The sequence below is a fragment of the Heptranchias perlo genome, chromosome 25, assembly GCF_035084215.1.
Source record: "Heptranchias perlo isolate sHepPer1 chromosome 25, sHepPer1.hap1, whole genome shotgun sequence".
NCBI lineage: Eukaryota > Metazoa > Chordata > Chondrichthyes > Hexanchiformes > Hexanchidae > Heptranchias > Heptranchias perlo.
Genome location: NC_090349.1, coordinates 17,676,325 through 17,700,113, shown reverse-complemented (window position 1 = coordinate 17,700,113; position 23,789 = coordinate 17,676,325).

Genomic DNA, 23,789 nt, shown 5'->3' with positions numbered 1-23,789 from the left:
CTTTCATTGAGTTCTGTGGCATGGGTGTCAGATTAAAGCTGTCGATGACAGATATTTTGGAGAAGGATCAGTAACATGACCAAGGCCCAAATGTCTTGAGGGGATAACAGTTGAATGTTCATGACTCGTTGCATCAGCTTGATGACATGTCGCGTACATGCATCTTACTGAAGAACAGGATAGGAAGTTGGACTATAACTTGGTGTTGTAAAATTGTTTACAATTGTCAACCCCAGTCCATCACCGGCATCTCCACATCAGGATAGGAAGTGTCATTTTTTTACAAGCATTTCATCTCAAACCTATCTGGTCCTGGAACCAGACCATAAAGCTACAGGACCACACTTGGACAGCTCTCTCAATGCAAGTTGACGTGACTGCCATGCCCAACTTCTATACCACAGGATGCTTCCAGACACCAACAGGAAACATGCATTTCACCTCTCTATCCATAAGGTATCGTGTCCTCTTGCACCAAGCATCAGCATACGTTACTGGCTAGAGAGGGAGCTCCAATTTAGCCAGTCGTATAGAATTCCTCAAGTACAAGGTACCATTAACTGTACTCATATCACCATTCATGTACCTGTAGGCAAGCTCATTTTCTGGGGATGCTCATGATATGCAGATCAAAGACTCTCCCACTGTTCAACGGGGAAGGCAGAATACAAGACTGGCTCCTAGGAAACGTGGGCTTCCAACTCCAACCCCACAGACCTCACAAGAAGGACATATAATGATACATGGTCACCAGGCATAAATGTACTAGAGCAGATCTTTGGCTTCTGAAGAATCTCCGGTATTTGGATAACTCTGGTGATCCTTTCAGTTTGATCTGGCATAAGTCAGGAGTGTGATTGAATACTCTCCACTTGCCTGGATGAGTGCAGCTCCAACAACACTCAAGAAACTCGACACCATCCAGGACAAAGCAGCCCGCTTGATTGGCACCCCATCCACCACCCGAAACATTCACTCCCTTCACCACCGGCGCACTGTGATTGCAGTGTGCACCATCCACAGGATGCACTGCAGCAACTCGCCAAGGCTTCTTCGACAGCACCTCCCAAACCCTCAACCTCTACCACCTGAAAGGACAAGGGCAGCAGGCACATGGGAACAACACCACCTGCACATTCCCCTCCAAGTCACACACCATCCCGACTTGGAAATATATCGCCGTTCCTTCATCTTCGCTGGGTCAAAATCCTGGAACTCCCTTCCTAACAGCACTGTGGGAGAACTGTCACCACATGGACTGCAGCGGTTCAAGAAGGTGGCTCACCACCACCTTCTCAAGGGCAATTAGGGATGGGCAATAAATGCTGGCTTTGCCAGCAACGCCCACATCCCATGGACGAGTAAAAAATAAATAAATAAATAATTGTAGTATGTTGCATGCTTCACAATCTTGCCATCGAGGGAAGTGCACACATGCTTATCAAAATGGAGCTGCTGCAAACAACCCTTAGGAAGATGTAGTTGGATTATGAACTTTGCTCAGTACGCAGCCGGTGCTCAACATGGCGCAGGTGCACAGACAATCATGAATGATACATTTAAGGGGAAGCAAGGTAAGTACATGAAGGAGAAAGGAATAGAAGTATATGCTGATAGGGTTAGATAAAGTAAGGTGGGAGGAGGCTCGTGTGGAGCATAAACACCGGCACAGACCTGTTGGGCTGAATGGCCTGTTTCTGCGCTGTAAATTCTATGTAATTAAATGTCATTAATTCTTCTTCCCCCCACTGCCACCACCCCCCCCCCCCCACGCCCATCCCAGGACTGCTTATGATCCCTTCTGCAAACAGAATTGAATGTGGCACTTTGCAAATACATTTTAAGTAAGGTTACCCAACATTTCTTTCGGCATAGACTATATAGGATAAATTTATTAATCTCTTGCTCCCAGTAGGAAGCTTTGCTTGAAAGAAGTGTGAGTCAGAGAATCAGTTTTATAGTCTTATAGCCCTATCTCCAACCCACAATTCCATCAAATGTGGCTGCCCACTTGAGGATCAATTATTTTACCTTTATACATTATTTTAAGGTGTCAGCCTTGGCTCAGTGGGAGAACTTTTACCTCTGAGTCACAAAGTCATGGGTTCAAGTCCCAGTGCAGAGACTTGAGCACATAATCTACTTCTGTGCAGTACTGAGGGAGTGCTGCACTGTCAGAGGTGCTGTCTTTCAAATGAGAAGTTAAACCATGGCCCCATTTGCTCTTTCAGGTGCACATAAAAGATCTGCTGGCACTATTGGAAAAAGAGCAGGGGGAGTTCTCCCTGGTGTCTTGGCCAACATTTGTGCCTCCACCAACACCCAAAACAGACGATCTGGTCATTAATTTAATTGCTGTTTGTGGGCGCTTGCTGTGCACAATTTGGCTGCCGTGTTTCCTACATTAAAATAGTGACTACACTTCAAAATTACTTCATTGGCTGTAAAGCGCTCTGGGACGTCCGGAGGTCATGAAAGGTGCTATATAAATGCAAGTTTTTTTTTGATTGTCATGTGCAAATATTTTTTCACTAATTTTGCACAAAAGAGGATTCATTGCAATTTTAATTATGCCCACCATTTCCTTTAAATCAATGTAACAGTTCATGTGTACAACATGTGCTGCTGTCTGTCCCAATGTTTTGTGTAACAGTGCAAGGCCATCCAAACTGCTGCCTTTGCACCGCATGCAGCCCTGAGCTCTGGCAATCCAGCCCTTAAAGCCCAGGCAACGGAGTCCTATTTGCTCGATTTCTTATTCACTGGTTTGTCCTGTTTAAATTATGTGGGCCTGGAGATTTGAAAAGGGCTGTTCGTAACACTGTTGCCTCACTCATGGATAATTCCAAAATCAGAACACCAAGATCTGTCAGCATCAGCAACTTGTGATAAAAAATTAATGGGAACACAGAACTAAACCTTAGTCACGGGCCCTGAGGCATCATGGCAGCCACATTTGCTGCCCATTAAGGCAAAGAGCTGGTCCAATGCATCACATTTTGCTTCATGTGTTTTTTTATTCGTTCACGGGATGTGGGCGTCGCTGGCGAGGCCGGCATTTATTGCCCATCCCTAATTGCCCTTGAGAAGGTGGTGGTGAGCCGCCTTCTTGAACCGCTGCAGTCCGAGTGGTGAAGGTTCTCCCACAGTGCTGTTAGGAAGGGAGTTCCAGGATTTTGACCCAGCGACGATGAAGGAACGGCAATAAATTTCCAAGTCGGGATGGTGTGTGACTTGGAGGGGAACATGCAGGTGGTGTTGTTCCCATGTGCCTGCTGCCCTTATCCTTCTTGTAGGTGGTAGAGGACGCAGGTTTGGGAGGTGCTGTCGAAGAAGCCTTGGCGAGTTGCTGCAGTGCATCTTGTGGATGGTACACACTGCAGCCACAGTGCGCCGGTGGTGAAGGGAGTGAATGTTTCGGGTGGTGGATGGGGTGCCAATCAAGCGGGCTGCTTTGTCCTGGATGGTGTCGAGCTTCTTGAGTGTTGTTGGAGTTGCACTCATCCAGGCAAGTGGAGAGTATTCCATCACACTCCTGACTTGTGCCTTGTAGATGGTGGAAAGGCTTTGGGGAGTCAGGAGGTGAGTCACTCGCCACAGAATACCCAGCCTCTGACCTGCTTTTGTAGCCACAGTATTTAAATGGCTGGTCCAGTTAAGTTTCTGGTCAATGGTGACCCCCAGGATGTTGATGGTGGGGGATTTGGCGATGGTACTGCCGTTGAATGTCAAGGGGAGGTGATTAGACTCTCTCTTGTTGGAGATGGTCATTGCCTGGCACTTGTCTGGCGCGAATGTTACTTGCCACTTATCAGCCCAAGCCTGGATGTTGTCTCGGTCTTGCTGCATGCGGGCTCGGACTGCTTCATTATTTGAAGGGTTACGAATGGAACTGAACACTGTGCAATCATCAGCGGACATCCCCATTTCTGACCTTATGATGGAGGGAAGGTCATTGATGAAGCAGCTGAAGATGGTTGGGCCTAGGACACTGCCCTGAGGAACTCCTGCAGCAATGTCCTGGGGCTGAGATGATTGGCCTCCAACAACCACTACCATCTTCCTTTGTGCTAGGTATGACTCCAGCCACTGGAGCGTTTTCCCCCTGATTCCCATTGACTTCAATTTTACTCGGGCTCCTTGGTGCCACACTCGGTCAAATGCTGCCTTGATGTCAAGGGCAGTCACTCTCACCTCACCTCTGGAATTCAGCTCTTTTGTCCATGTTTGGACCAAGGCTGTAACAAGGTCTGGAGCCGAGTGTTCCTGGTGGAACCCAAACTGAGCATCGGCGAGCAGGTTATGGTGAGTAAGTGCCGCTTGATAGCACTGTCGACGACACCTTCCATCACTTTGCTGATGATTGAGAGTAGACTGATGGGGCGGTAATTGGCCGGATTGGATTTGTGCTGCTTTTTGTGGACAGGACATACCTGGGCAATTTTCCACATTGTCGGGTAGATGCCAGTTTTGTAGCTGTACTGGAACAGCTTGGCTAGAGGCACAGCTAGTTCTGGAGCACAAGTCTCCAGCACTACAGCCAGGATGTTGTCGGGGCCCAAAGCCTTTGCTGTATCCATTCCATCAGCCATTTCTTGATATCACGTGGAGTGAATCGAATTGGCTGAAGACTGGCTTCTGTGATGGTGGGGATATCGGGAAGAGGCCGAGATGGATCATCCACTCGGCACTTCTGGCTGAAGATGGTTGCAAACGCTTCAGCCTTGTCTTTTGCACTCACGTGCTTGTCTCCGCCATCATTGAGATGGGGATGTTTACAGAGCCTCCTCCTCCCGTTAGTTGTTTAATTGTCCACCACCATTCACGACTGGATATGGCAGGACTGCAGAGCTTTGATCTGATCCGTTGGTTGTGGAATCGCTTAGCTCTGTCTATAGCATGTTGCTTCCACTGTTTAGCATGCATGTGGTCCTGAGTTGTAGCTTCACCAGGTTGGCACCTCATTTTTAGGTACGCCTGGTGCTGCTCCTGGCATGCTCTTCTACACTCCTCATTGAACCAGGGTTGATCCCCTGGCTTGTTGGTAATGGTAGAGTGAGGAATATGCTGGGCCATGAGGTTACAGATTGTGCTGGAATACAATTCTGCTGCTGCTGATGACCCACAGCGCCTCATGGATGCCCAGTTTTGAACTGCTAGATCTGTTCTGAATCTATCCCATTTAGCATGGTGGTAGTGCCACACAACACGTTGGATGGTGTCCTCAGTGCGAAGACGGGACTTCGTCTCCACAAGGACTGTGCGGTGGTCACTCCTACCAATACTGTCATGGACAGATACATTTGCGACAGGTAGATTGGTGATGACGAGGTCAAGTAAGTTTTTCCCTCGTGTTGGTTCGCTCACCACCTGCCGCAGGCCCAGTCTGGCAGCTATGTCCTTGAGGACTCGGCCAGCTCGGTCAGTCGTGGTTAATGGATGGTTTGTTAGCATCACTGCAGTTTTTTTTTCTGATTAGCTGCTCAGTTGTACGTTGCATTCCTAGAACGCACAATGAGGAAACCTGTGAGTGCGCTAACAAAAACAGAAGGGAAAATAAATTGATTTGTGCTTAACACACAACCAGTCCATGAAGAGCAAATTAAACACCACTGGAATTCAAACTTTGACCTAACCATCAAGCAATGTTCCAATTCGAGGTCACGTCCTTCAGATTCAACCCTGACCAGGAGATCAGAAGATCGTGATGAGGCAGCCCAAGGATTGTCAGGAGGTGCCACTGACTAGATCGGTATAAGATAATGGACTCCCAACCCTCAGATTTGAAAATCAAAGAGTTCAGATTAATGTCATGTTACTCCTACTGCCAGACAACAATTTAAAAACCAACAAACATATTGCATACTATTTTCAAAATTTGAGCTTTCACTATGTAACTGTACCTTGGGAATTACACTTTTTGATCAATGGTAGATTTATTTACCTGAGATAAAAAATCTGACAAGGCCCATTTGAAGCTTTTGAATTTCATTGTAAGAAAATATAAAAATGATCATACCATGTACATGATGATAAATAAGACCTGGTAACAGCAGGTAGAACAAGCCTCTGTACCATTTATGCAAATAACTTTATGGGATCAAAGTTTTATAAAATTCCACCCACCTATCAAATTGCAGGACATTTTGCATTAATAATTTTTAAATGCCAAGAACATGAAGTTGATCTTGTGTAAAAATCTAGAAAAAGCCTCATACAGTATTGATCATTCACAGTTTTGCAATGTGAATATAATCTTGACAGCAATTTTTATATCAGAAATGTAACCATTTTTTAATGTGGATTTAAATGACAAACAGGAAGGAGAGATTTAGCAGCAACACATCCTATGAAAGGACTGTGAAACCATTTATATTACCATTGTAATTACAATTAGTTATTATCTCAGTTTCTTCCCTGTTAAGGGAATAATAGAATGTCAAAATGTTATTGAAAGTAAAAGTAAAATGTTTTCTGATTAGATGGTAGTTTTCCAACTGATATTTTTCTACACATATGTTATTCTATTTTAAATCTGAGGATGTGATAAAATCTAATGGATTTTCCACTTTTAAAAAAAGAATGTAACTTGTTGTTATCTAAAATGTAATCAGTTGAGAGTCACAAAAAGCAGTTATGTATCAGCATCTACATTAAAATAGATGCTAGAGTGGTTTAGTGAAGCACAACGCTGCTGTCAGTTTCCATGTGAAGTATAGTTAATTAAACAACTGCCTTCTTATCTACATTTCGATGCCATTGTTTCATTTCACATTTCAACTAACCTAACTGCCATCAACTAAAAATGTTTTCCTAATTGACACCTGTGCCTAAAATTGGGATTTTTTTTAACTTGCATATGCCAGAATCGACCATTTTTAAAATAATTTTCTAAGTTGCATAGTTTTTTTTTACTGACTAATTTAAGAATAGTAATTTTATTTTCATCTTTCAGATGTTGTTTTATTGTAATGACTGGGCTTGCTGAAATTATTCCTGAGTTATCATCATTGCTACCTCAATGCTGGTGAAGAGTAATTGATATTTATACTCTGTTACATACATACTGTGCACTTGATGTCAGGGTCTTAACCTCTGCAAGGAGGTGGGTTGACGAACATTTTAATATAATTGTACCCTGACATAGAGTATGCTTGACCATTGCACCTACGTCAACGGGCACAAGGTAAGGTACAATCTTCTGTCATAAATTGTGACCCGATTTAATCTACACCATATGTCAGCTGATGTGACCCTTGCACAGCTCTATAACGTTGCTGCTAATTGGTTTCTGGAAGTTATAAATTGATCACTATCATCAGAAAATGTTTTAAATTATATAAATCAAATATCAACCTGGTTGATTTGTATTAGATTTAACAATATTAGAACAGATTTTGAAAATAAATGAAGTTTTACAATGAATCTCGTACGCAGAGGATTGCAATAAGAAGGGCAAGGAATATAAATTGGTATATGGTAAGAATTTAAGTTAAAATGATTAGGGTAGATTTTGACCTTTTGCAATAGTGTAAAACAGGTGAGAGCGAATCGGCAGCCCATTTTACATCTCTCCCGACCAAAGGGCTGCCGATTCGCTCTCACCCGTTTTACACTATTGCACAAAGTCAAAATGTACCCCATTGACTGGAGACTGCTGGATGCAAGTGCTGTGAACAACTTAATGAGCAGTTATTTGTTAATAAGTAAACCATTGTGCAGATTCAAGTGACAGATGTTATTGAAAGGTTTTACTCTCCCATCCCTCATGCACCTGATTTGTGGTGTGTGCCTTTATTGAATTGCTATGAACCTCCTACCATATTGGCCCATCACAATAACTTGATATTATCACCACACTGTGGCAAAATGGGAAGAATATACACTTATTACATTGCAAATGGCATTGGATATATCATGTTATTATTTTCTATTAATCTTGGGCTGACAAATTCAGGTTTAACTTGAATCACCTGGAAAGTTCCATTCCTTTCATGCACAAGGAACATCATGAAATGCCTGAGGCAGATAATTCTAACAGTCTGTCCTTTCTATACTGCAAAAACAAAACAAAAAAATCCTCAGTGCAAATTTATAAATGCACAGGCTAAAATGGATAAAATACTTATTAATTTGTAAAAAAATTGAGTTAGTTCAGCTACACATGCTTGTCTGATCAATATGTTTGTGCCTGTGATTGTGCCAGATAACTGGCTCAAGCAAACAGCAATGTCACTTGGGTCCTCTTTAATGCAATGCCTTTGCTGTCACAGTGATGGATGCCCTAGTTCGAATATGCTGATCCAATCTCTCTGCTGTGCCATTTTCACATAACCTGAGCCCTAATAATAGCTTCATCTTCCCCTACCAATTAAAGGAGTTAGAGTTATGAATTTCAAAACTCAGTTAAATATCATCTGTTAATTTTGAGAAAATTACATTTGAAATGATAATGTGCTTTATTTTGAGAAACCCAGACATGACAAACAAAAACACGCTGCTAAACAGATTAATCAACTGCATCAAAGAAAGATTCAATTAATCAAGGCCGACCAACCATTTAATCTCTCGTGACAGAAACTTCATAAAGACAACATGTCTTAGATTTTAAACTTCAGAATATTGCGACAAAAAGTTATAATTTTTGTTGTTTTTATCAAGCCTTTGAGGTGGGTTTAGGGTATAAGTGGCCTCCTAACACTGAGGCCATTTCAGCTATTTAATAAATATGCCTTCGTAGCTGTCCAAGTTACTGGTCTAAAATGCAATGCAGTCTCCAACTGCAAGCCTGCAGGTGGTGCTTATAAATCAGTTAAGGGTGTGTATTGGAAGAATGCCTGCCATTCAAAGTTCATAAGCTAAACTTTCAAACACCTTTAATGCACTTTAGGGCTGATTTTAACTTTCATTGGTTTCAATGGAAAGGAAAATCTGGTGGTGCGTATAATGGCTGACTGATCCGCTACCACCCGATTTCCACCACCGCCAAAAGTTAAAATCAGCCCTTGAATTAATGCACAGTCTGCTATTTGCAAATTTAAGTTTGCAGATACCTTTCAGCCTCTTCCAGCTTATATCATTTTTTTTGCCCCATTTCTATCCCTCTTTTCGCGTAGGCACTGATTCTTGCTGGGGTATGGTTCCACAGGGGTGAATGACTTTCCAGTACCTCGTCCAACTGCTATTCTTTGTGTGTCATTGATCATTGGCAGACTGTTCAATCATGGAGGATAACATTAATGAGCCTGATCCAGTCCTCACCAACTTGAACAGCCATGCTCTTTCCAGCAGGGGTCACTGAATAGCATCAAAGAGCTGGAAGCCTGGATGATTTCTTTTTTCCCCTTTTCTGGGGTGCTGTTGCACCTCAATTGCTGACACAGCTGAGATCAACCAATTTAGCACAGACAGGGGATCAAACCAGGGGCCATTTTTAAAAATTCATTCTTGGGATGTGGGTGTTGCTGGCAAGGCTGGCATTTATTGCCCATCCCTAGGTGCCCTTGAGAATGTGATGTTGGGCATTCTTCATAAACCACTGCAATTCACAGTGCAGTTAGGAAACCAAGAGGGTGGGCAGTTAAAATTCCCTGGGTTACTTACCCGGGGGAAAGTAGCTTGGATCCTGACATTTCCGATTTTAATGGATGCCTCTGGACAGGCGCTAAGCCAGCCACCCAAAGACGGCAGGATCTTAATTTACATATGTTAATCTGGATCTGATGACATCATCGAGCCCCGACAGCGATTTTAACTTCAGCCTGAGCAGGGAAGCCGTCCCAGCTTTCCTACCAGGTAAAGACCAATGTGAAAAGGATCGGGAAACTGAAGAGACCATTCCAGGTAAGTTTTTTATTCTCCTTTATGGGACCAGGAAGTGTAGGTGTGCTCCTCCGGGACCACAAGGAAAGTTTAGATCTCCCCTCTTGGGGCTCCCCCCGCTTCCCTATCACAAAACCACCCCCCCCCCAGAACCCCCTTCCCCAAACTTACCTGAATGCCGGTGGTTCGCCAAGGGTGGGTGGAAAATGAACCTGCAGCATGTTAATGAGGCCTGGCAGTAGAAATGTTGCTTGGATTTGGCCTAACAGATAACAATCATCCTCTGGTACTTCACCCAAGTGTTCATTTCTCATATAAGAACCTAAGCACTGAATGTTGGTAGACTATTCAACCACAGGCAACATCACAGCCAAACTGGATTTTGTCCTCACCCAAAGTCCACACGTGAACACTTCAAGCAGGGATCACTGGAAATCAATACGGAACAAAAACCTTGGCTTATTTTTTCCCCTCCTAACTTGGGGTACTGAGGCCAATTGTATCTACCCTACCACCAACCAGTTGAGATCAATGTCACAGACCAAAAATCAAATCCGAGACCTTCCTGGTCATATGGCTCACTCACTCTCTTAAACCGGCTAAACCACTGGGGGAATCTGATGCAGCCTTTTTTAACATAATTGTAGTATCAAATAACATTACTCCAAGGCTAGCATGGTTCAGATATGCTTGGTAATATAAAATATTAATGTCCTGCAGTGCTGGTACCTGTGAAATTGGGCCACATCAGGAAAGGCTCTGTTTACATTGATGTTTACTTTGGCCTTCAGTACATGTTTTTTTTTATTCGTTCATGGGATGTGGGCATCGCTGGCAAGGGGCCAGCATTTGTTGCCCATCCCCAATTGCCCTTGAGAAAGCGGTTCATTCAATCCATGTGGTGAAGGTTCTCCCACAGTGTTATTAGGTAGGGAGTTCCAGGATTTTGACCCAGCAACGACGAAGGAACGGTGATATATTTCCAAGTCGGGATGGTGTGTGACTTGGAGTGGAACGTGCAGGTGGTGTTGTTCCCATGTGCCTGCTGCCCTTGTCCTTCTAGGTGGTAGAGGTCGTGGGTTTGGGAGGTGCTGTCGAAGAAGCCTTGGCGAGTTGCTGCAGTGCATTCTGTAGATGGTACCCACTGCAGTGAAGTGTCAAGGATTGTAATAATAAAAATGTTAAATCATTCTCCACAATTGTTCTTTAAATTTGTAAATTTAATACATTGTATTTACCAAATGTTACTTAAAAATATTTTAAAAGAAAGTGAAAAAAAAATTGCACTTGATTGCATCCACTTTTATAACCATGTAGTCTAACATTTGCTGGAACCCAAACCAATACTTTGTAAATGAAGCATCGACTTTTGTACTCACTTCATTAACTGGACGAACTTCAAACTTCAGTCAAGTGAGATTATTTTCTCCTCTCTGAAATCAGACAGAATTCCACCATTTATAACAAAGAAAGCAGAAATCACGGGATAGATAAATAGGAACCCGAAATACCATTCAGCCCATCTTAGCTCCTTAATCTGGAAAAACCTGCAGTCCTCTCATCACTGCACCAAATTTGTGTCTTCACTGATTCCAAAGGTTTTTGCTCCACTGGCCTACCCAGAAGTCCATTCCAAGTGTTGATAACACCTATCACCCAGTCCTAATTTTGTCCTTTGCCAGCTTGGGTCTGTGATCCTTGATGCTACTGTCTCAGTTTACCTTGAAGTAATCCTCCAGATTTATCTTTCTATACTGATTACTATCTTACATGCTCCTTTGGGGTCACTTTTTATTCACCTCCTTTCAAGGCAGAAGAGCCCAGATTTCTCCAGAGTATTATACAGTCTCAGCATGACATACTCCAAATAATACTCTACTTATTTAACAATACAGTTCAGCGTTATATTTCCTTTGAGGATCGCTGCTCCACATGACACGACATGTCAAGTATCAAATGTACTAATACCCCTGGTTCTCTTTCAACTTCACCTTAGTGAGTTTAACACCAGATAAGTATATGTCACCCACTTTTTCTTTCAACATTTTACATAGAAACATAGAAAATAAGAGCAGGAGTAGGCCATTCGGCCCTTCGAGCCTGCTCCGCCATTCAATATGATCATGGCTGATCCTCTATCTCAATACCATATTCCCACTCTCTCCCCATACCCCTTGATGCCTTTTGTGTCTAGAAATCTATCTATCTCCTTCTTAAATATATTCAGTGACTTTTATACATTTTATCCAGCTAAATTTATCGGTTCTCATCTACCTCTTCAAAATCAACCACCAGTTTGGTATCGTCCACGAATCTGAACAATAGAATCATAGAATCTTACAACACAGAAGGAAGCCATTCGGCCCATCGCACCTGTGCCAGCTCTTTGAAAGAGCATTCCAATTACTCCCACTCCCCCGCTCTTTCTCATAGCCCTACAAATTTTTCCTTTTCATGTATTGAGTTTCTGAATCCAAGTTGTTGGTGTAAATTAGAAATACCAGGGTCCCAGCACTGATCCTTGGATTAATAACTGAAATAATATTTCATTCTAATGATAAAATGAAGAACAAGAAAATATGTTGTGTGATTCAAAGGCCACATTTTGTCCTATAGTGAGGCAGCATCATTAGGAGAATAAATTTAAAGCAGCCTAAACTGCCTAAGCTCAGAGATGGCTGCAGAAAAGTCCACGATATTCACAAAAATGTAATCTTTGGAAAGATTGTAAAATTACAAAGAATGTAATTGTTGCAGAAAAGCTGTATGAAAATCAGACTTTTTCTAAAATATATAATTATTGCCAAAGCATGAATTTCAGCCACTATTATGAACAATAATCTTCCCATGTTTTTCAGACAGAACGGAAAGAAATAACTGAGCACTTAGATCCAATGTTGGCTGAACACATTTGAGTTGTCTCAACATATAGCAGCAATTCCAAAAAAGCCAGACAAGGGGGGTAATTTTCACCTTTACCGCCTGGGTACCCATCACAGAACCTGCCTAATTTTCATTTGCAGCTCTACCTCTCCACCACCTCTCTTGACCCCACCACTGCCTGTCCGACATCCAGTCTTGATGAACCGCAATTTCCTCCTGCTAAATAAACTTCGCACCTTTGGGACAATGGCTGGGACTCCATCCCATTCCCCAGCCATTGTCTCAAGCTGAACCAGAATGTTCGCAACCTTGGAAAACTATTTGACCCCATATCAAGATTAACACAAAAAGTTTTTACAATTATATTTGAAGAAAAAGGGTAGTCTAGGGTAGTGTGGGCCCTTTAAAAACAGATGCAGGTCATATTGCAAATGAAAATAAGGAAATGGCAGCCTTGTTGAATAATTACTTTGTGTCAGTCTTCACAGTAGAGGAAGAGGATAATACACCAGGGATTCCAGGGAAACTAATAATGAATCAAGGACTGGAACTCATTAGAGTTAAAGTAAGCAAGAAAACAGTATTAGAAAAAGTAATGGCACTAAAGGCTGACAAATCCCAAGACCTGATAGTTCCCACCTGAGAATTTTAAAGGAAGTAGGTGAGGAAATTGCAGATGCTTTAGCCATAATCTTCCAAAGCGCTCTCGATTCAGGAATTGTCCCTTTAGATTGGAAAATTGCAAACGTAACTCCATTATTTAAGAAAGGTGCGAGACAGAAACCAGGAAATTATAGACCTGTTAGTCTAACATTTGTTGTGGCAAACTTGGATATGTGACTCTCTATCCCATCATCTAAGTCATTAATAAATACAGTGAGTAGTTGAGGCCCCAACACAGATCCCTGTGGGACACCACTAGTCACATCCTGCCAAATTGAGTACCTGCCCATTATCCCTACTCTCTGTCTCCTGCCGCTCAGCCAATTTCCTAACCAGGTCAATAATTTGCCGTCAATTCCTTGAGCTTCAACATTAGCTAACAATTTCTTATGAGTGACTTTATTGAATGCCTGCTGGAAGTCCATATAAACAATATCTATAGACAGTCCCCTGTCCACTACTTTAGTCACCTCTTCAAAAAATTCAATCAGGTTCGTCAGGCATGACTTACCCATTATAAATCCATGTTGGCTCTCTCTGATCAGCTGAAAATTTTCAAGGTGTTCAGTCACCCTATCCTTAATTATAGACTAGTAATTTCCAGGCAACAGATGTTAAGCTAACTGGTCTATAAATCCTTGGTTTCCCTCGCTCACCTTTCTTAAATAGCGGAGTGACAGGTGCAATTTTCCAATCTAAAGGAACGGTTCCTGAATCAAGAGAACTTTGGAAGATTATAGTTAGGGCTTCTGCAATGTTCTCACCTACTTGCTTTAAAACCCTGGGATAGAAACCATCTGATCCTGGGGATTTGTCACTCTTTAGTGCCATTATTTTCTTCATTACTGTTAATTTGCTTACGTTAATTATGGTGAGTCCCCGTCCCTGATTCAAAATTAGTTTCCTTGGGGTGTCCGGCATGCTATCCTCTTCCTCTACTGTAAATACTGATGCAATGTAATTATTTAACATGTCTGCCATTTCCATTTACAATATCATCATTAGCAGTTTTTAAGGGGCCCACATTGCTCTTGACCAGCCTCTTTTTCTGAATATAATTGTAAACATTTTTTGTTTTAAATTTGATATCCCTTCAAGTTTCTTTTCATACTCTCTTTTTGTGGCTCTTACTATCTGTTTTGTCACCCTTTGCTGTTCTTTGTATCTCTCCCAGTCACCAGGATCTGTGCTATTCTTTGCATTTTTGTGTGCTTTTTCTTCTAGTTTTATGTTGTCCTTTACCTCTTTTGTCGTCCATGGCTGTTTTTTTGGCAAGTAGAGCTCATGCCTCTTAACGGTATAAACTGGTTCTGTATCATGTTAAATTCTTATTTGAACACCTCCCACTGATCTTCTGATGTTTTACCCATTAACAGGTTTGCCCAATTTATTGTGGACAGTCTCTGTCTCACCCCATTGAAGTCGACCTTACTTAAATTTAGAATCTTAGTAGCTGATACTGGTTTCTCCCTTTCAAACACAACGTTGAACTTGATCATATTATGATCGCTATTAGATAAATGTTAACACACTGTTAGGCTGTTAATTAAATCAGGCTCATGACTCATTACTAAATCCAATATGGACTGCCCCCTTGTTGGTTCTCGGACATATTGTTGCAGAAAGCTGTCCTGAACACACTCAAGAAATTCACTACTTATCTGACATGAGCTTGTCTGCTTATCCCAATTAATATGAAAGTTAAAATCCCCCATTAAAACCACACTGCTTTTGCTACATGCTTGTCTAATCTCTGCATTTATACATTCTGCCACTTCACAACTGCTACTAGGGGGCCTATACACAACTCCCATTACAGTCTTAATTCCTTTTCTATTTCTTAATTCTACCCATAAAGTCTCCACTGCCTGTCTGTTTAAGTCCTGATCAGCTGTGCAAAGTTAAGACAGGGCACTGGCTGGAGTGTGGAGTTCCAAAATGTCACCGGCTGCTTCAAATGAGCGTTGCACACAGATTCGCATCATACTCTCCCTACTCTACATGCTGCCAGCGGTCATTAGGTGCACGCGCTAACCCCTTTACCAAGATGGCGTCCTGCACACTTCACATCGGAAGTGTGCGTGCGCATGTCGAACAGCATTTTTGGGACTTAGGTGTCCATGTAGCACCTACAAAACGGGTGCTACACAGCCCAATTTTGCCCCCTCTATTCCTCTAATTCTCTTGTGCATCCCTCCTCCCATCGCCTCACCATTGGCAGCAATGCCTTCAGACATTTAGGCCCCGTGCTCTGGAATTCCCTCCATAAACCCCTCCACATTTCCCCCTCTTCCTTTAAGACTCTGTTTAAAACTTCCTCTTTGACCAAGCTTTTGGCCACCCTCCTGATGTATCATTCTTTTGCTTGTTGCCTTTTTTTTGGATTAAGCCTCTGTGAAGTGCCTTGGGGGATTTTTTGACATTAAAAATGCTGTATAAATGCAAATTGTTGTTGTTCTATTCAAATAAAACAGACTGAAACTGAAAGAGGAACAACTCAGCTTTCTAAGTGGCACTAGTATTTACCACTTTCAGAAACAATAAATTAAATTGGATCTATTTTCGATCAAAGTTTAGGTAAAAAAGCCATTAAGGATTTAGGAAATAAATGTTTCAAAAACCTATCTGTGTGCAGAATATTCTGTTTAATACAATGCATACAGAGAGAAAAATGTTAAAATGATTCCATTTAATGTTTCACATTTCTGTTAAAATTGGACATAAAACTTTTTAGATAAAGCTTTCTATAACATCCATAGGCTGATATATTGGCTCGAAATCTACTTTCAGACTGAAGTTAGAATAATAATACATTTATCAAGAGCTATATTTTTGACATGGAACTGTATTTGCATTAGTATTTAGAAGATGGACTTAACACAAAGTTGTGACTTATCTTCATATCACTAAACATTTCCCTGTTCAATGTTTTTTTTTTGCTTTGGTATTATTTAATACTTTATTATCTCTTTCTACCTTTTTTCTTTTCTTTCAATACCAATAAGGTATTGGTGAGACCACACCTGGAATACTGCATACAGTTTTGGTCTCCATACGTAAGAAAAGACATACTTGCTCTCGAGGCAGTACAAAGAAGGTTCACTCGGTTAATCCCGGGGATGTGAGGGCGGACATATGAGGAGAGGTTGAGTAGATTGGGACTCTACTCATTGGAGTTCAGAAGAATGAGAGGCGATCTTATTGAAACATATAAGATTGTGAAGGGGCTTGATCGGGTGGATGCGGTGAGGATGTTCCCAAGGATGGGTGAAACTAGAACTAAGGGGCATAATCTTAGAATAAGGGGCTGCTCCTTCAAAACTGAGATGAGGGGAAACTTCTTCACTCAGAGGGTGGTAGGTCTGTGGAATTTGCTGCCCCAGGAAGCTGTGGAAGCTACATCGTTAAATAAATTTAAAACAGAAATAGACAGTTTCCTAGAAGTAAAGGGAATTAGGGGTTACGGGGAGCGGGCAGGAAATTGGACATGAATTTGGATTTGAGGTTAGGATCAGATCAGCCATGATCTTATTAAATGGCGGAGCAGGCTCGAAGGGCCGATTGGCCTACTCCTGCTCCAATTTCTTATGTTCTTATGTTCAGATCTCCCATTTTTCAAACTGCTTTACTTTTAAGAGAATTTTTAAAAATATAATTTTAAAACTATTTTGTTGAAGCTAGTATTCTACTATAATTTAGTATTTTGTATTTGAACTTAGTATTCTATTTGCATTGATGTCAGCCTTGGCTCAGTTGGTAGCACTGTTAGCTACAAGTCTAGAAAGTTTAGGGTTCAAGTCACACTCCAAAGACTTGAGCACGTAATCTCGGCTGACTCTCCAGTGCAGTATTGAGGGAGTGCCACACTGTCATAGGTGCTGCCTTTCAGGTGGGATGTTAAACTAGGGTCCCCTCTACCTGTTCAGTGGATGTAAAAGATCCTATAGCATGATTTGAAGAAGAATAGGGGAGTTCTCTCTGGTGTCCTGGTCAATATTTAGCTCTCAAACAACATCACTAAAACAGATTATCTGCTCATTTATCATATTGCTGTTTGTGGGACCTTGCTGTGCGCAAATTGACAGCTGCGTTTCCTACATTACAACAGTAACAACACTTCAAAAGTACTTCATTGGCTGTAAAGCACTATCGAATGGCCTGAGGTCGTGAAAGGTGTTCTATAAGTGCAAATTCTTTCTTTTGTTACTTTGACATATTCTGGAGTATTTCAGTGATGATCCGATGGGAAATGATCCTATACCAAATTTGTTTGAGGCAGTTTTAATCCTGGTTCCTGCTCGTGTGGATCAACAGAAGAAAACTGTCCAGAGTTCAGCACAGATGGACAGTCTCACACAGAAAGACCATAAAGATGGTGTGGAAAATGGAAAGATGACAATGCTGCAATAGAGTGTTCCCTTCCAAGATACATTTTTGCAGCACAATGAAGGAATCTTCGCTCTTTATTCTGCCCTGCTCCACCTGACTGTAGTGTTGGATGTTGACATTGGGTACCAAAGATAGAGAAGTATTCCATTCCCTACCACTGACATCTTTCCTGTTGATGATCTTTTTAAAAAATCAATCCTCTCAAAAATGTTTTTGAATTCAATTATGTTCTTTCTTCACGTAAGTGCTTAGCCCTCAAACACTCCAATTTTGTGCCAATTAATGCTCAGTTTGGGGAATCATCATGCATGTGGATGACAAGAAAACTAACTTAAGACTCACATGACCTCAACAAGCCAAGATGGTCTGGGCCTGGGGCTCCCAACTCATCAAAATTATTAATTAGTGTGTCAGCTGCAATCCCTGCTCTCCTGGATAAACCTATCTCCAGATAGGATTGGCTAGAAGCTGAGAGAAAGACAATTTGCTCCTTTCCCTTAAAATTCCCTCTTACATAAACCAGACTACAACAAGTAGGTTGTTTGCCTCACATATAAACAAATCTCTCAAATGAATGGGGATTAAAATTTGTCCCAAGTGCATGCTTCCTTATGTAGATTCTGTTCGTCTCCTGGTAGATCTCTATCAAATTTATTTGACAGACTGGGAAGATAAAGGTACATACACATGTTTAGATCCTTCCCCTAGACTGATTTCTGACCATTTACTCCTTCTATTTACAGATAAAGCTGCTGGTTGATGCATTTTCAGCCACAGTGCACTAAGTTCAGATTCTTTATTAAAAGCAAGAGCGTGATAATATTTTCAGCCTATACATGCAGATAAGATCATATTATAGATCACTAAAGAGCCCATATTAAATTTTAATTTGTAATTTTTTAAAAACACGCTAAGGTATTCTATTCAGTAACACTGATTCAAATCAATCTAGTTTATTTTCCAATGTAGTAAGATAAAAGAATCCATTAAGTCAGTTGCTAGAAGGCTGCATTTTGAGGGTTAGAAAGAAAAGCTTTTTTGTTTACTTAATGCACTCATATGTTTAATATGAAAAGCTCCAGCAAGCAGAGAGCAGGTGCAACAGGGGGCACTCTGTGAATTCTGATGGGCTAAGAGAGATCTAAACATTGGTAAACACAAGTATGAAGAACTCACAGAACGGCAACTAATAATGGAGTGATGTGGACTTAACACTTGAATTATGTAAAATAAATATTTCTACCCCATAATATAGTAGAGAACCAAGCTGAATACAGAAAATACAGAGGAGATTTAAAAAGGAAGTAAAAGGGGCAAAGAGAGAATATGAGGATAGATTAGTGGCTAACATAAAAGGGAACCCAACAGTCTTTTATAAACATATAAATAGTAAAAGGGTAGTCAAAGGAAGGATGGGGCTGATTAGGGACAAAAACAATCTTCTTCTGGAGGCAAAGGGTATGGCTGAGGTAATAAATGAATACTTCGCATCAGTCTTCACTAGAAAAGAGGATGCTACCAGTGTAGCAGTAAAGGAGGAGGTAGTAGCGATATTGGAGAGGATAAAAATGGATTAAGAGGAGATACTTAAAGGTTTGGCAATACTTTAAGTAGAAAAGTCACCCAGTTCAGACTGAAGGAAGTAAGGATGAAAATTGCAGAGGCTCTGGCCACAATCTTCCAATCCTCCTTGGATATGGGGATGGTGCCAGAGGACCGAAGGATTGCAAATGTTACACCCCTGTTCAAAAAAGGAGAGAGGGATAATCCCAGCAATTACAGGTCAGTCAGCTTAATGTCGGTGGTGGGGGAGCATTTAGAAACAATAATCCAGGACAAAATTAATTGACACTTGGAAAAGTATGGGTTAATAAATGAAAGTCAGCATGGCTTTGTTAAAGGAAAATCATATTTGACTAACTTGATTGAGTTCTTTGATGAAGTAACAGCGAGGGTTGATGAGGATAGTGTGGTTGATGTTGTGTGGTTGATATGGACTTTCAAAAGGCATTTGATAAAGTACCACATAATAGCATTTGTTAGCAAAATTAAAGCCCATGGGATTAAAGGGACAGTGACAGCGTGGATACAAAATTGGCTAAGGGACAGAAAGCAAGGAGTACTGGTGAACGGTTGTTTTTCAAACTGGAGGGAAGTATACAGTTGTGTTCCCCAGGGGTCAGTATTAGGACCTTTAGCTCTTTTTGATATATATTAATGACCTGGATTTGGGTATACAGGGCATAACTTCAAAGTTGCAGAAATCATGAAACTTGGAAATGTAGCAAACAATGTGGAGGATAGTAACAGACTTCAGGAGGACATAGACTGGTGAAATGGGCAGACAAATGGCAGATAAAATTTAACACAGAGAAGTGTGAAGTGATACATTTTGGTTGGAAGAACGAGGAGAGGCAATATAAATAAATGGTCCAATTATAAAGGGGTGCAGGAACAGAGAGACTTGGGGGTGTATGTACACAAATGTTTGAAGGTGGCAGGACAAGTTCAGAAGGCTGTTAAAAATGCATATGGGATCCTTGGCTTTATAAATAGAGGCATAGTGTACAAAAGCAAGGAAATTATGCTAAACCTTTATAAAACACTGTTAGGCCTCAGCTGGAGTTTTGTGTTCAATTCTGGGCATCACACTTTAGGAATGATGTCAAGGTCTTAGAGAGGGTGCAGAAGAGATTTAAAAGAATGGTACCAGGGATGAGGGACTTCAGTTATGTGGAGAGACTGGAGAAGCTGGGGTTGTTCTCCTTAGAGCAGAGAAGGTTAAGAGAAGATTTGATAGAGGTGTTCAAGATCATGAAGGATTTTGATAGAGTAAATAAGGAGAAACAGTTTCCAGTGGCAGAAGGGTCAATAACCAGAGGACACAGATTTAAGGTGATTGGCAAAAGAACCAGAGGCAGCATGAGGAAACTTTTTTTACACAGCAAGTTGTTATGATCTGGAATGCACTGCCTGAGAGGGTGGTGGAAACCGATTCAATAGTAACTTTCAAAAGGGAATTGGATAAATACTTGAAGGGAAAAAATTTACAGGGCTATGGGGAAAGAGCAGGGGAGTTGGACTAATTGGATAGCTCTTTCAAAGAGCCAGCACAGGCACGATGGGCCGAATGGCCTCCTTCTGTGCTGTGCCATACTATGATACTATGAATTTGGTCAAATGCTTTTTTTGCACCTAAGAAAATGATAGCCAAAATACAGTGCAGATTGTACACCAGGGAAATCTTTTACGTATTGTCAAGAGAGGACCTATTAGCTATAAATCCCACGTTATCCAAATGATTAGGTTTAAGATAACTCTGATTTATTTATTGGTTATAATTTTAACTAATTGTTCAAGAGGGAGATTGGTTTGAAGTGGGAGGATCCCTTCCTGTTCTGTGCATCAGGGTCACAAATGTTGTGGACATATTTCTTTGATTTTCTCCTTCAAGTGCATAAGATTGAAACTTCCAATATAATGGAGGAAAGCCCTTTGCATCTAATGTATCTTCATAAAATTACACAGCAAAAGCATCAACGGCCGGGGATTTATCTTGGAGTTGGCTTCTTTTTGTCAGCTAGTTGTCTGACCTGCACGGAGCCCACCTCTAAGCTTAAGATTCTCCACATCAAATGATTCAGAAATCCACATAAGAAGAGTTTCTGTTTGCTTGTTATGGAAGGCAGTCACTCTGCATATGGACAGGTCCAACTTACTTAAGGTAGACAAATTAATGCAGGTTGGCAAGGGCCAAGAGAAAAGGACCACAAAGTGTGCATAGGGGTACTATTGGAGTTTAACCAGCAAACTCTGCACAATTTGCCAGCATTGAGCATTAATAAACTCCCCAATGCTTGCACAGCAAAAGCCATCTATTAAGGCATTGGTTGGCAGGATTATCTGTAGCAGAGTCAGAAGAATTGTGACTCTGCCTAATGACAGGCCTACTCTACCAGGTTCCATGAATAAGCCAGACTGGCTGGTGAGTCATCAACAGAACTCTGCGATCTGCCTGGCACTGAGCCCACAATGGAGGATCAACTCATTTCCAATTTCCTATCACCAGGTGTCTCATCTTAAAACCAATTCATCCCCAAAGAGATCCTGCTTACCCCCTTCCCCTCCATCCTGGGAAAATTGTCACTTGTTGCTTATTGGATAACTAACAAGATCAGGTCTGAGCCTTCACTTAAGTCAGCAGTGAGTACTATACAACTCACCTTAAAATGTGTTAATGTACTGTTTACCATCCACCTAACCATAGCATGGACCCCCACCATACCCCATCAAACAATGGTTGCCTCTTTGCAATCAAGATAGGCACCAAACCTGGACATGTTCACATACACAACCTCCAGCCAGACGTTGTACCATGCCTCAGAGTTTTCTCAACAGCTACACAACGGACATCTGCTTCCAGGAAGGTCCTACACAGGACAGCATACAAGGTGCCAGTTCTAGACAACCAAGTACAATGCCACGTACAGTCTTACTTATCACCAGTGGCCTACTCCAGGTCTTCATTTAGGGGGCTTTGAGAAAGAGTGATCCCAGCTGTTTTGTATGTGGTAGTGGGAAATTTCTGGCGTTGTGTTGTATCTTTTCCTCTCATGGTTTTATAGTCAACCAAGCCAACTGAAAATTTGACTGTTGTGCCTGGTGGTGTGTGCACGGTGAAAAGTTATCCCAGCAGAAAAATAAATTACTGTAAATAAACTACAAGCTTGCAAACCACACAAGTGGTGTAAATTGGTCTAAAAAGCATGTAGCCATCAGATTAGGCCTTCAGCTAAAGCCTAGAGTAGTTTATCCTAATGATGAATGGCTTAAATCTTGGAGGAGGAAGCTGGAGGAATAACTTAGCAACCTTATGTCTCCCTTGTAGCTGAATAGCCAAGAGCACTAAACAGTAAATTCTACTTTACACTAGTAACTTTATTATATCTAAGTGCTTGTTGAGATCCCTCGGTTCATGGCATTGGTAATGTTTCTGTCATTGATCTGCTTGCAAAGCTGATTCAGCTGTTTCTCCATTAGCTTCACATATGTGCTTTAATAGCATTATATTGTACGATGAGACTGCACACAGAACTCTGGTCAAACTTCACGAATAGGACTCTTCAGTGAATTGCTGAAAGTCTTGATCTTACATTACAACTGTATTTGTATATTTGTATCTAGTGCTTGTATATGTTAAATATTAATTATAGTGTATGACTAAAATTGTAGTAATAGATTTAGAAAATAATTAGACAGTATTTCCTCTGGGTTTTATTAAATGAGATAGGTATATTTCATTTACGAGCAATTTATGCCATCTCAGACTGTGTTGGCAAGATGCTAAAAATAGATGTACTCACTCATAAATGACATATATTGTTCAGAATCATTAATGTTAGTTTATTAATCAGGGATGGAGGACTGGGTGGCAAAGTGAATGACAAAACTGTTCCTTTACTTCAATGGAAAGGAAAATCAGGCTGGGTATATAACAGTCGCCCATTTTATGCCCTCGCCAAAGTTGAAATTCACCCCCCCATAAAGTTAGATTTTAACTTGGGCCGCTTGCCGTAATCAGGACGGTAGCAGCTCAAAAATGGCTTACATCCCCGTTAATGCCAGCACTCCAGCCGCCATCATCTCCAAAGGGGCCTATCATTGGGTGGCCGAATCGGCTGCCCTTTTAAAAAACAAATCCTATGACGTGTATGGAGCACTTTGCCATTTTAGGACAGAACTGTGCATGCTCCGACCAGTTTTAGCTGGAGGTCCTGCCGAGGAGGAGCCCAAATTATTTTTGTGGAGCCAGGAGGAGCAGGAGTGCTCTCCAGGGAAGACTTTGAAAATCTGTTCTAAGGAGAACAACCCCAGCTTCTCCAGTCTCTCCACATAACTGAAGTCCCTCGTCCCTGGAACCATTCTAGTAAATCTCTTCTGCACCCTCTCTAAGGTCTTGACATCCTTCCTAAAGTGTGGTGCCCAGAATTGAACACATTACTCCAGCTGAGGCCTAACTAGTGTTTTATAAA